Source organism: Lepeophtheirus salmonis, chromosome 11 (assembly GCF_016086655.4).
Source record: "Lepeophtheirus salmonis chromosome 11, UVic_Lsal_1.4, whole genome shotgun sequence".
Taxonomy (NCBI): domain Eukaryota; kingdom Metazoa; phylum Arthropoda; class Copepoda; order Siphonostomatoida; family Caligidae; genus Lepeophtheirus; species Lepeophtheirus salmonis.
The window spans coordinates 3511353-3526802 of record NC_052141.2 but is presented as its reverse complement, the minus strand read 5'-3'; the positions used below and the strand labels follow the sequence as shown (position 1 = coordinate 3526802).

Here is a 15450-nt window from a genome sequence, read left to right as displayed (position 1 = left end):
TAATTGGTTAGACGGAGTTCCACTGATTAAGTATAAGTAAACATTATAGTATTAGATTTACTCCATCTAACCTAGGAATCTTTTTGTAAAATCCACTTATATAAAGTATATTTCTTTCTCTAGGAATGACCGGGGTACGAACCTACGATCATCGAGCTCAAAAAAAAATAAATCTCTCGAGTTCGTTGTCCATGAGCTCCGGAAATTTCATTCTGGAGTTTTTATTGGTATGATTTATGAAAATCCGTTAATTACTTCAATTTTTAATATACAAGAACTATTTTTTCAATTCATTTCCATAATAGATATCTGAAATGGATGGTATCAGATTTGGTGTGATGCAAGAAATATTGATTTGGTGCAATTTCTCAAAATCAGATGATTGTAACCGGATTTCCAAATTACAATGACCAATTTGAAAGTAACACCATGGAATTTGACGGTTTTTTGCTTCATCAGTTATAAGATGAGCTATCTTCAAATAGGAACTAAATTTATTCATATTATAATATGTATAATATTAGCTATAATTTTTGCACAAAAAAATAAAAAAATAATAATAATAAAATAAAGATTTGAATGTGAAAAATAAAATCACGACTCGGGATAATCCAAGGTGATGTTTTAAAATACATATTTAATAATAAAAAACGTGAATTAATTTGGGAATAAACGTACTCACATAAATAGTTACATACTCAATAGATGTACAAATAATAACAATGCCTAATATTTTTAATCATAGGCACACAAAGGAATGATTTTTTGCACAGGAACGCCTTATACTACGAATACCTACTATGTATGTACAAACTTATATATATTACTAGCGATGGTATCCGGAATTGATGGGAGTTATTAGGCGTTTACGAAGACACAAATTTATTTATAATATTATAGAAGACAAGAAGAGTTGAAAATCGTGTATATTTTGAGGATGTTAACAAAAAGAAACGGAAAATCATTATGGTAACCCTGGACAAGAGAGGAGGGAGAGAAGGAAATAAACAAAAAGTACTACGATATCGATCCTCAATTCTACTCCGAGTACAACAAGGACTTATGAGAACAATTATAACTCCTGGGTTGCAAACCTTCATTCAACCGGAAAAACGAGATGTAATAAGATTCAAATGTACGTTAAATCTTCAACGTTTGTGATGAAAATCGTGTGTATTTGGGCATCCTAAAAAAGAAACTGAAAATCAACATGGTAACCCTGACAATTTGAAAAATGTTTTGGAGGAGAGAAAGGATAATGACATTTCATTATATCAGCTACAATCAGCTGTGACGAGTGATGAGGGGGAAGATGAAATTAACAAAGCATTGGCAAGAATTACTCCAATGTCCATCCTCAATTCTACTCGGAGTCCAAAACAATTTAAAATTATACCCCTGCAACGAATCCTCAAGGTTGCTCTCCGTCTTTTATGAGGATACATCAATCTTTAATCAGGTTTAGAATGTAATTGAATGTAGTAGGAAAGGATGTTCACTACTCTGGAGTTAAATAATAATCTATACATCTAATAAAAGAAAAATCATTCTTAAGATTAAAAATTCCAAAAAAACAGGCCACCCAAAAAATACACGCGATTTACTTTTCTGTTTTACTTTTTTTTTTTTTTATTAGCACACTCAGACGTAGCTACTGACTCAATACTTCTCATGAATAATAACAGTAGATGTGCAATTTATACATATTAACACCCCCAAAGTTCACCTACACTATCCCTGGGTCGAGCTTTCGTAATTTTTGTCTTAGATTGTTTGCTATACAGATGTTGAATAATGTCGTCTTTTCTCCACTGTTTCTTATTGGAGGAAAGGTTGCAAGATAGATTAAAGGTAACAACGTGTTCAATTTGATTATTGACTCCCATAAGAGCCTCATTGCAAATATATATGGTTGTAACTCTACGAATGAGTCACAAATAATCATTATTAATTTAATGCCTGTCTTCGTCATGATTCGTATGATATGTATAAGCATGCAAAAGAAAAAAAAATCAGATGTGTATCACTCTACAAGTATTTTAATCAGCATACGTCAGGATATATGTACATACATACATATACTTATTTTTGCAAATTTGCAAAAATAAAACCGTCTACCTTATACGACGTTGTTCGACAATGGATAAAGAATTTCCCTTGTATCGACAAGGCTGCAAAATGTATTTATTTTAGAGGACAATGTCGCACACTTGTATATGTGAGTCTCTGACCATCACTTACATTTGATAAAAATTGTATAAATTGCAAAATACTTTTAATATACCAACACTCATAGAAGGATGTATTGTAATATGATTTTTTTAGTCTTTTATTAAATTGATTCAGCCTTGTTCCCAGTCGATTGTTACTTCTTTTTGGAAATTCTGACCATTTTTACCAACAAACAATCAAAGAAAAGTACACTTTATTTTGTTGTCAGCTGTCGTTATTTTCCTCCTCTTTTCCCTGTATCAGTGTAGTGAACGTTGATGGGTAAAACTGTATAAAATATGATCTTAAAAAGATAGTAAATTGTAAGCATTTTCAATATGTAAAAATGAAACCGAAAATCAAAATGGTAACTTTGATAATTCGAAGAATGTTTGGAAAGATAGACAATTTATCCTCCATAACCTTTTATAAGTAGTGCTTCAATTTGAAGATATGAGAGGAAGAAATTAAGTGCAAATATAACTCCGTGTCTAACAAGGATATTGGCAAGAGTTACTACGATGTCGATTCTCAATTATATTTTGATTTCAACAAGGATTTACACTTGTAAATAAGGATGTACATTTGAAGGCTTTGTATTGTTGGCAACCAAAAGAATGTTTCTTTTGTATTCTATAAGACTTTTATCATTATGGCTTCAATTGTGTAATCACGAGTGTGTATAATCATAGATGGCGAAGCATAACGCAGAGGATTTGTGATTGAGCAAAACGTGTAACTAGCAATGTTTTACCTGGTTCAGGTTTAGCAGTTCTATTGGTCCCGGTCTTAGTTCTTTCATTTCAACGGTTTGAGGCTCGGTTCTGCTTTATCGTTCTCAATTCCAGTTTTGGTTTTTATACAGGCTCAGTTTGGTAACAGGCACTTAAAACAAGGACATTGCCAGAAACTTCGGACCCAGGAAATAATATTAGATAGAAACAGGGCTGCGGGTACCTTATAAGTAGTGATCCAAGTTCCAGCAGGGCCCCTAAAAACTAAGGTTGCTTAAGATAATGGTTTTCAAAGAGGGTGACGTGAGGGAGGCTTGGGGGATTTTAATATTATAAATATAGATATATGTGTGTAATACTGATTCATTTTAAAGAATGAGGCAATAATAGTCTTGTAGTACTTTAAGGAAAAATAGCAGTTGGTATGGATGACTTATTTGCAAACTACCAGATGATCTTGGGCCTTATTTTAGTTTTGTTTATCTTATTAGGAAAAGTTGCGTGATACAATAAGGTAACGACGTATTTCATTTAAATACAACCATATAGATTGAATATTAAAAGGTTATAAAGTTATTAAAAAATGCACCCAACGAAAATAAGAACCGGAACCACTAGACCAATGAAGGCACGCCCTTGTTAACTAGTGCTGCATTTTTCCTTATTTAGGACTGAAGACTGTAGTCCCATCATGTGAAAGTCTCCGTCTGGACCAGTTCAGTCCTGCATACCAGTCCTTAAAACTTATACAGTTCGATCCATAACGACGTCCCTCAACTTTTAACCTTTTTTTTGTACTATCAGTACTAGTACTGACAGTCCTAATAACCGGTTCCAGAGACCGATAAGACCATTTCGTAGACTTGACTAAACTGGACCAAATAAACAAGGACCAACACAGCACTAACGTATATCTACTAGTGTTGAGACTCGGTCCAGCACCGATTGTTTTTTTTTTTTGTTTTTTTGTTTCGATCATAAGGGATATTTTCTAGACCGATTTGGACGGATTTTTCCGTCCAGACCGTGGTCTCAGACTGTCGGTCAACTTTTTTCAGTTACACTTTGTAGACTGATTTTGATTCTGTTACACTTTATGGACCGATTTCTTTTCGTCTTAATTTATGGACCGATTTTTTTGGTCTCATATATTGTGAGACTTTTTTTTTTTTTTTCTAGAACAACAGTCATTCATTTTTTTCCAAAAAAAATGACTAAAGTACATGATAATTTCTAGAAAAAATACTGTATAGATATAAGAGACGGCGGCAAATTAACCGGAGCTATCTCTGTTTAAACTTCGTATAACGTCATTGTACTTAAAAAACATTTGATGTAAGGTTATAAACAATTTATCTTTAAAATCCGTCAAAACCGATTTTTTTTTTCTTGTTTTTGGGACCGAACTAGAGTAAATATATCTTTTGGACCGTTCTAGAACGAATTTGTATATGAGACCGGTCCAACCCGAGCTTTTTTGTTGAGCCAAACTAATTCGGTCCAACAAAAAATATAATGGTCTGACACCAAAACCCATCACTAGTACTTACGTATTGGACTTGAATGGAATTGAGGTGAGAAAACAGAGTAGTGCCTACCTATGTCCTTGCTTGATACGGAGTGTTTCTTTATTTCATAGCTACTAACAGCTCATCTAATGAAACGTCATGACATCTAAGATACTCTCCTTTAAAGCAGCCTTTAACTTGACGAGTTTTTTTTTGTTTTGTTTTTTTAAATGTTCCTTTAGTTGGTCAGATAGAATTAAAGAATTCTTTAACATTGTTGCACTTTTTTATTCCATGTAATCTAGGAATTGTCTTTGAACTACCAATACATTAAGAATATTTCATTCTCGAGGAACGATCGAGTATCCATGCTACCATGTTTATTTTTGGTTTAGTTGTACGTGTAACTACGCGTTGAACTCCGAGTATGATTGAAGATTGACAACTGAGTAATTTTCATATTTTAAACAACTCTATTAATAGATTAAATCTCTTGTCAAATTGGAGTATAATATTCCCAAACAATATTATTGAATAATAATTACATTCTTAGGAACGATTGGAAAACATCTATAAAGGGATTTGGGAATCTTTTTTGTTCTGTTTTTATTTGAAGGAAAGGTTGGGAGATACAGTAAAAGTAATAACGTGTGTAAGCTGAAGGATATAGCAAAAAAGGTCACCCTGTTATCGTGAATATTTGCATATGTATTATTACCCACTGGCCCATGTGTGATTTATGTTTAACATAAGTTTTTTTGCAATGCAATTAGAGGTTGTTTCGTTGGTTTTTTTTTTTAAAGCTATGAATACATTAAGTCCATATACGATCATGGGTACGTTATTTTATTTTATTGATTTATGAGGAGACTCTATGTTGAGTCATTCTTTTTGATTTATTTTTTTTTTGCTTTTGGCCTACTCATAAATATATTATTAATAGTGAGAATCGTTTGAGTAATGAGAATGTTAAAAAAAACACCCAATAATCAACATGGTAACCCTGACAAATACAAAAATGCTCCGGAGAAGATCCGGTACAATCAGCTGTGACAAGGCAGGATGGATAAAAATTAATTAACAAGGAAATAAGTGAGTTGTAAAAAAATAAAGTTTGAAGATATAATTGATACAATCAAACCAAAGTTATCTATTATTGTTGAATTTATAAAGTCCGAATATCTCAACATATATATATATATTTTTTTTTTTTTTTTTTTGAGGGGGAGAGCTTAGTTCGTAAATTATTTTCCAAAATATCTAAAAATTTATATTTTTAGGAAAAAAATTTAAAAATCCACAGCTATTAAAAAAATAAGAAATTCTAAAATTAATTTTTTTTGGAAAAAAATTTCGAAAATTAAATTTCAGATATTAAATTTTTGGTAGAAAATATTTCAAAAATCCATAGCTATTTACAAACAATTTAAATATTAAATTGTTTGCTCTGCTGTATAATTTCCCCGAATGATCTTTTCCACGTATTTTTTTTTATTTTGACCAAAATAAGTTCCTTGCAGACACCCCTGAAAAAACATGCGTAACGTAGCGTCAATATCCCAAGATATTGGGATAAATTCCAAGGATAGGCATCTGTAGGGAGGGATGTAGAAACAGAGGAGGGAAAGGTTTATTTTTCCATCTTTAGTGGTCAAAAACAGGCTCTTAATGACCTCTATGACCCAAACATATATTCATAGGACCATACTTGTTTTTTTATATATATCTACTTATTCAATTTCTGTCTGATAAGTTCTAATGTTTTGCATTCAACGATATTAACAGATTTATAAATATACAAATAAGATATTTAGCCCTGGCAAGTCCTTAAAAAAACACAGAACCCGAATTAAATGACGTTGCCGAAATGCATCAACTCAGGAATAAACTAGGAGGAACATTTTGAACAATACGAACTAACTTTGTATAACAAAATCCACGGAGGGGTGGTTCCACGGGGTATATGAATGGGACTTGCTTTTTTTAAACGTATTTTTAACCACACAATTTAATAAAAAGCCCAAAAAAGTTATTGTCATTTTCTAAAAAAAAAAAGAAGTTATTTAAAAGTTACATAAAATATGTTTTGTTTTTTTCTTCAAATAAAAAACGTCATTCCCTAAAAATTTTAATAATAGGGATATCATTAACCTTTGACACCTCATAATTACAAACATATGTTTCTTTTTCTTGAGAGTAAAAAAAATATATAATTTTTGAAGGTACTTTCAATGACAAGAAGGAAAGAGAGGGAAAGTTAATGATAGCTTAGAGTTGATGATAAAAAAGTGATATTCCTTTTTAGAAGGGGGATGTATAGAGTTGTAAATCCCAAGCAATTTCAGTATGGAAAAAAAATACAAACCGAAAATCAACAAAGAAATCATTTGAAGAATGTTTTTTTTAACTGTCATGACGTTTTATTAAATTAGCTGTGAGCCTCTATGATAACTAAAGATAGGTGGGATCTGCATATTCCCGGATCCTGATCGGTTCAGATCTATAAACATAAATATTCGAGTAAATTTCGGTTTCCCAAACTTTCAGATCCATATCCATAACCACAATTAGAGGAATACTAATTTCGATGTTTAGAAGTATTTTCCCACAAGTCCAAAACTTAATATAACAGAATTCGGATTAAGTTACATTTTTACTGATTACTCATGTTCAAACCATGAATAATTATGTTATTACTATTAGACGGGCTTGTGAATGGAACACAGAGTTGAACGGTGTTCCATACAACGTGCGTTAAATGAATGGAACGCAAAATCGAAGGTCGTTCTTTTTTTAACGATGAACACTAAACGCTAAAAATGAGATTTTAGATTTTATCGATGAACACTTAACACTAAAAATGGGATTTTAAATTAGATTGAAATAACTATTTTATGGCAGTATCAAAGGAAGGCTGAGGATAGGGATGGCAAATGCCCTACTTTCAGCATAGCCATAGATGCTATAGTCGAGAGGATTCATGTTGGGCAGGAAGGAAGGCCACAAATTATGTTTCCAGACATCCAAAAATTCCCTTCGAGCCATTGCTGAGTGGTCCGGGCCTTGTTCCCCGAGGCAGAGTCCTAATGGAACATATAGTTTCCTTTTAGGTAGTTTGACTTCACCCTGGAAAGACCGCCGTCTTCAGGACGTTCTGGTACTCCTTGGCTCCGATTTTCAGGTCTTTCGGGAACCAATATGTGGGCATCCTCTGCCTGTTGGATGCCACTATTCCCAGTATCATTGCAGAGGCTGGGAATTTGGTCTAATTGACTGGCAGAACCTCATTGACCGTGTAGACGAGGTAGCGGTCGTTCCTGTAATTTCTTTAGTCTACAGTCCATATTTTCTTTTCTGGTTGCTGTGCTGTGCTCGAATAAAGTCAACTATACTTTGCCTTGTGGCCTCCATCTCAACAATGAATGAACCGGTTCTAGTCAGTTGTACCTCATTTGAACGCTAATATTTACCGGATTATTCTTTTAAAAATCTTGAAACTTAGTTCTCAAATGAGGCCTCTCTGACACTATCAAATGTAAGCTGCGATTTGCTATCATAAAATGTATATGGTACTACCTTATGAGTGGAATGTAGAACGGGCCGCGGAACAGAACGGAAATAATAGATGATCGCTAACCCCTGAATGAAAAAAAAACAATAGAACGGAACACCAAAATACGGGAACGCTGACAAACCTACTATTAGATCATACTTATTAGTTATTATTTGAATTATTTTATATAATAATATTGCGCATTTATTGTATATCGCAACCTTTCATTCGAAAAGAATCAGAAAAATGCAAAAAATCCATCGGAACTTTCAAAACGTTAAGCCATTATTGAACTAAACCTATTTTTACAATTTCTACAGTATGTGTTGAAAAGAGTAAAAACGTTTAATATTGAATTCCTATCAGAGTATTTTAGGCTGTATATTTTGTATATGATGATATTATTTGAGTAGAAAATAATGTTGAGTTTCTTTGTTAATGATCAAATACTCCAGCAAGCCGAATTGTCAGAAATCGATCCGAATAATTAATCAAAGGAACCACAAAAATATTAAAGAAGTTTATCTTGGAAGAAAGATTATTATTACATTTGATGAATACCCTGTTTGATAAAACTACTGATGGAAAATATAAACATGATTGTTTTAAGTTCCTAGTAGAGCTGTGTATAAAGATATTTAATTTTGATAAAAATGCGATATATCCTAAAGTACAATTGTTCCAAAAATTGATTGTAGTTTTTGTTTTTTTAAATCATGAAGTAACCTAAACAAGTGATTTTTGTTTGGCGAAAAACTTTATTTACTTCCCAGTATGACGACCTTTAAGCTTAATAATTTTTTTATGCGTTTTAGCATCCCTTTATACAGATTATTCAAAGTATCTGGAGAAATGTTTTCCCAATCTTTTGTCAGTTTTTTCTTTCTTAATTCATCCTTTGAAGTTGCTGTCGCATTTTCACTGTGTTCCCCTTGGACCAAGGACCACGAATTCTTAATGGGAGACAAATCAGGACTATTGGTTTTTGTCTGAACACCACTTTTGTGCCTTTTTGGAGTGGTGAGCAAGGGCACCATCCTGCTGGAAAATGGCTCTTGATGTGTCAGACAACATTTTCCTCTTCAAAGGAGGTCCAGTTTTTTCAGTACGAGACAAAACTGACATCATAGGCCTGCTGAAGATCTCTGCTACGTAGTACTCGGCCGTTACAGGTTGGTTTCGTGGAATCAGGTGAAGATCTTACATTGCCTTGTGGCTGATAACGGCTCAAACCTGAATTTTCAGAGGAAATTTCACAGTTGGAGTGAGTTCCATATCTCTCTTATCTTTTGCCCAAACCCGATCTGTTTCAGGATTTGGGTCATTAATTAGCGCAAATGGACTTTCATCACTGAATAGGATACATTTTCAGTCATCTGCAGTCCAGTGTTTCCGCTCACGACAGAGTTGAAGCCGGGCCTTCCTTTGGTTTTCTGAAAGTTTGGGGTGCAGACGAGGTTTGTATGGCAAAACATTCAAAGAATGCCTCAGGTAGTTGTGGACAGATTACTTGGATATTGGATAGCCCTTTGAAGTCAATCTTGTTGCAAGTTTCCTTGTGTATTGCCTCTTTTTGGTCAAAGATTTTGAAATCACCAGTTTGGGCACTTTGCTAATTTTTTTCTTCCTTCCTCGACCCTTCTGATTTGCAAGGGGTTTTCCATCCGTCCTTTTCTTACACCAATTCTCTATGGTCCTGAGAGGAATCTGTAACCTTTGAGCAACGTCTCTCTGGCTTGATCCACCCTCTATCATGACAACAGCCTTGGCCCTGGTCTCCAAAGAGTGCTCTCTCACCATTTCGGATATTGAATTTCAACTAACATCCTGTGGTGTTTTCTGAGCCATTTTACACTGATGTATGATGCACTCATGGAAAATTATTACATCAGAAAAATGGAATATTGCCTAATGATTTTATCAGCCAAATTTCATTTTATTCCTACCAAAAATATTTTTTTTACTGTAAAACGGATATTACTGTAATACCATCCATCAATTTTTGGACATACTATATTCCAAAACATTTCAGCTCCATCTAGTATTCCATTAGCTATCCATTTCCCTTTACCTGATCAGAAATATCCAATAAACTATCTCGTTGATGAATAGAGGCTTTACCGTTTATCTGCAGCCGACCATTTACAAATATCAATAGATATTTATTGAATACAGATAAGAAAATGAGCTTTATATAATATTCTTGTGGCCATTGGTTTTTGTTAGTTTTTTCAATCTTGGGTTTTAAATAGCTACGTCCGGGGTTTTGTTGAAAATTTCACGGGGAGCTTCTGTGAGGACGCTATGAAGGTAAAGAAGAAACTGTAGATTGTAGCATAGAATCCTCAATTTTACTCCTAGTCATTCATGAACAAACTCACTCTGTACATAGATGTTCTATTCTCAAGAATTAAAAGATAAATAATAGGTTAGGAAAATTAAAAACCCTGTTTAGGTTGGGTGATATGAAGGAAGAAAAAAAAAGGTTTTAAAAAGGAGTATCCAAAATAATAAAATTCAGCAATTTGTATCTAAAGAAAATACAGTTTTATACGAATAATTTAAAGTAATTGGTGATGTTTTATATTTACCGTAATTTATTGATAAACTTTGCTAAATTATGCCTAACTAAAACAAGGTGCCAAGTAGAAGTCCTTGGTAAAACTATATTTTTCTATCGTTGTCGACCACAAAAAATATCGCACTCGTTTGAAGTCACTTTTTTTACAACTCTATATTCATGTATGTACGATTGTGTGTTGAGGAATACAAGATGGTCTGACAGCTATTTAATAAAATAAAATATTAATGATCTTAAATCTTATAAACAAAAAAAAATTACCTATTTGAACAAAGAAAGAATTAATTTTTAATTACTCCTGTGATTTTCCATAATAAATTATAATCTATGAATTTATGCAGTGATGTTCTTTGTTATGAAGGATCCAAGAACTATTAATGATAAAGAGGACATTATAAAGATGAAAGGCTTTAATAAACGGCCTTTTATCCCCTTCATATTTTTAGACGGGCTTATCATTTGATTTATCAATCATTTTTTTTTTTTTTTAAATATAAAATTCTCCATCAAATAACCCCGGATATCCTTTTGACTTCCGTGATGGCTTTTTATGATGAAGGACTGTTATTTAATAACATTTTTTTTTTATCTTCATCGTCATCTTGACATCAAGATGTGTTAGAAGCTTTAAAAAATGCTTGGCTAATGTATATTATGATCTTATAAGTAAAGTACAAATAAATCGACTCATAGCATATAAAGGGTTTTAAGATCAAATTGGGGCATTTGTCAGAAATCTTTTTACTGTCACGGATGCCACATTTTTCGGGGATTTACTTGAAATTTGGTTTTAATTGTATATATGAATGTTGAAAAGAGCTCATTTGAAGTATTAGCCTTCATTATCAATCACAGCCTGGAATCAGGCCCGGAAGGAGGAGTAGGGATTGACGAGATAGATAGTTCATTGGGATTTTGGTCATTGTCTCCTTGATGAAGGAAATCAGAGATTCTTTGATGACTTGAGATCCTCAATTTGTTTTAGATTCAACGTAGCCCTAGTCAAAATAATCTATTGGATTAATATCCGGACGGCCGGGGGGCCATATTTCCATCCCAATCAAGTCATAGCAATGTTCTCTCAGCCACTTCAGCAGCCTGTCTGAGACATGACCAGGTGCTGAGTATTGTGGCCATACGGATTGGGAAGCTAGTCACATTTGAGCATTCCAGTTTCAAATCTAAATTTTGTTGTTACAAATAAAGAAACACCATCAGACAGATGCATCATAACAAAATTGCCGGCCCACGCAGGTGCTGAGTTGAACACCACCCTGTATACAATACATAAATTTTATGGAATTCGTTCATATCAAGACAAGTAGAAATTAAATGATATACTATCATGTAATTGGGCTTGCCAGAACTTTCAATTTGATGTACCGTACCCTCTGATAGACAAGACATACAGTTTATGACGTCAAAGACTATAACAGTGGCACTCAAACAGTAGTATTTACTCTTTAACCTCACTATTAAAAAGCGTGGTGGAAGTCAAATATCTGTCCGAAAAAGCGTTATGGTATAACATTGTTTTCTATTAACCTTGGTTCTTATGAACTCAAGAATTTAGAAGTGAAAATGGATTCTTGCTATGACTGTGTAACAATAAACAACCCTTTTTCCCTGATATTAAGGAAAATAGTGGTTTACAGTAAGAGGTGAAAGGGTGAGTGACAAGGGATCAAGAAATTTGACAGAAGTGTGATAATAGCTTCAGAAAATTTAAAAACGCTGTTTATGAACATGGTAACCTTGACCATTTGAAGAATGTTTGGAAGGCAAACAGCACAGCTGTTATGACTAATGATGTAAATGGTGTCAGTTTTGTAGCTGTCCTGTTATTTTGGGAATTGGTAATCTGAAGAATGAATTCCATAAAAAAAAATACCCTATTAATTTTATAATCAGCTGTCGATAACCTAATCTCATTTGATACGTCATGGCTCTTTCAGAATTTATTATTTTTAATACATATACAAAGTAATAAGTTATTACTTTGTGTATTTATGCTCCGTTTCCAAAAGGACAGGAATACAATTTTTAGTTGATATCTCGCAATTGTTGTATATATACAAGGGTGTCCACGATAAATTGGAACTACTTTAAACTTCATCCAGATCCATAATGTGGATATTCGGGGTTAAATCATACCAATATAAAAGATTGCGTGAACAATACACTATAACTTCCACCACAATTGTTTTGACAACAAACAATAGTCATCATGGAACAAGCAAGGAGAGACGCCATCCTCGAATGGACTCGTGCGGGACACAAGCCCTCTGCTATCTACAAGCTTCTTAACTATCCCCAAGACCACGGTGTACCGGGTCTTCAATGCCTGGGAGGTTGAAGGGAAGGTCTGCCGCAAGGCCCACAACATGAGAAGTGACCGAATCTGCACTCCCCGCTTCCTTGAAGGCCTCCGGAAGTCCATCAAGGCTTCGTCGGGGATTTCCTTGTCCAGGTTGGCCAAGAACCGTGGGGTGAGTAAGCAGCTGGTCTCCAAGGCTGTGAATGAGGACCTCGGAATTTATTGTGGACACCCTGTATATATATATATTTGCAATGTTATTATTTCTATGATGAAGAAATTTTGGCTATCCTATAGAAATATTATAGGAGTATAACGACACTTTAATTAAATATTACTAAGGAATATTATAATACAGTATCACATAAAATACTATGTAGGACTTTAACTTTACGAAAATATGTAATTCATTTTAAAAATTATGGAGAATAAAAAAGAGAATACGAGTCAAGAAATACTTCAGAGATAAACAGCAGTTGGTATGACAGAACACTGGATTGTCATCATTACTTATACTCATAAAATGTTATAAAGAGACGGAATATTTTATCATATTTAATACCACTTTTTTATAATAATGAAATACATACAGTTTTCTTGTATTTTGGGTTTTAAGACAGTAAAATATGCTTTTAAATTAAGACCATAGAGATGAAATACATAGAATGGTGCCTACCCTTAGCAAATGTAAGAGACATTTTTAGTAGCTGAAAGTTTATGACTAATGCAATGAAAAATATAATTATTTGAGCATTAATCACTCCAGAGTTCTATGAAATCACAAAAAGAATATATTCATAAAGAAAAATATAATTATATGTAAAATACAGTGAGGAACGAAGAGGAAAATATTTGAAGCGCCCTCTATCTTTTTAACATATCCAATAAGGAATTTTTGATTTTACTTGAAATTTTTTGCCAAGGAATTAATTTTTGAGAAAAAATTTAATATATTTTTTTTTTTAATTTCCAAAATCAAGTAGCCCCCCCCCCCACCCAAAAAACTATGATCCTGTGGATGCCTCTGATGGTAAATGTTCACCATTATGAAACACAACTCACGACATCAACAATTTATCTATAGAATCGTTTCAGACAGCCAATCTCCGACCATAGTCTGCAATTTAATGTTTTTCAAGCTAGAATTGTAAATGGCATTAATTTTCTTTTTTTAAGGAATAATCTGAAAACCTGAATTATAAAACAACAATTTACAGAATGTTTGAGAGAAAAAAGCTTAGCTCCTACGACATTTCATAAGATAAGCTCAAAGAGATAAAATTTATTCAGTTTCTATGCTGATTAAAAACTAGGGAATTTTTTGAAAGAAGAAAGTAAATTGATCAAAACAATGGAAAATGGAGCATTTTATTTTTTACAAAAAATTTAATTTTATGTAAAAATTTCTACAAAAAGATAAAAAATTATATTTCTATTTTATTTTATTTCACAAAATATAACTTTATAATTTTTATATCAAAAAAATTTAATTTCTCAACTTTTTTTCAAAGGACTAGGACAATATTTTTCTTAGCGATCGACAGCTAATTATGTGTTCTACAATATTCCTCATAGGAAAATTATAAAAAAATAACTCTAAACCTCTCAAAAATGGCATAATAGTGAGGAGTTATTAATAACGGTTGGCCCGGTATATCTAGTATAATCTAAACGTTTTGGACAACTAGGACGGCGTCAATTTTTTGTTCATTTCGTCACTTAAGACACATAATTTTATGTTGCCGATTGAATCATGGATGATGATGTTTCTTTTCATCACCACCAGGGACCTCTAAGTAAGAAGTTTCGACTCATTCCTATCATTTATAGTCATTTCTTCTCATTAAAATATCATTTTTCAATTTCGTTATTTTACAATATATCAAAGAGATCCGATATCATTAATTAATGAACCAATTTTACTCTCTCATTCTTAATTAATGAGATGAGGATACATATCAATATATTTATTTGGATTGAATACTATGTATAATTAATTAGTATGCAATCGAGAAGAATTTTCCATATTATAGTGGGCTGAACGTGATCAAAAATTGTAATCACACGCAATTTTGTAGCACATAAAACTCTAATTTTCAATGATTCACTCAAAAACTTTTTTTCAGGGCTGCCAGGGGTTGGTGCCCCCCCCCAAGATTTTGGGTTTTACAGTATCATATTGGTTTCTTGGGTATTAGTTTAGAAAATGTATTGAATATTGTGTTTTTCTTATATAGTCCATGGGCTGATAAAGTACCGATCTTCACGCATAGACACTGTTTTTTTTTTTTTTAAATTCACCTCATTTTCAGTTATTACGAACCTTCAAAAGACAGCTGTCAAGACTTCATGACAATCTATTCTTTAATTAGTGAGTTATTGTGCTAAGTGATACAATACTTTCTTTTATTTCCAAGACAATGGATCAAAAACAATTTAATTTTTTAATTTTACACTGATTCTTGATAGGAAAAATACTGTTCTAGCTAAGACATGACTTGGAAAGTGCTATGGGGACTCTGCTCTATAAAGCCAATAAAAAATTA

At 32.9% G+C, this 15450-nt stretch overlaps 1 long non-coding RNA gene across 1 annotated transcript; it reads right to left on the bottom strand.

The window, feature by feature from the left end:
• Window positions 1-244: 244 nt before the first annotated feature.
• Window positions 245-11760, bottom strand: LOC139906630 (uncharacterized). The gene is made up of 3 exons (XR_011782270.1): window positions 10849-11760; window positions 10598-10791; window positions 245-471 (listed from the first exon to the last, which is right to left on the bottom strand). It is a non-coding gene; the product is annotated as an uncharacterized lncRNA (long non-coding RNA).
• Between the last annotated feature and the right edge of the window lie 3690 nt (window positions 11761-15450).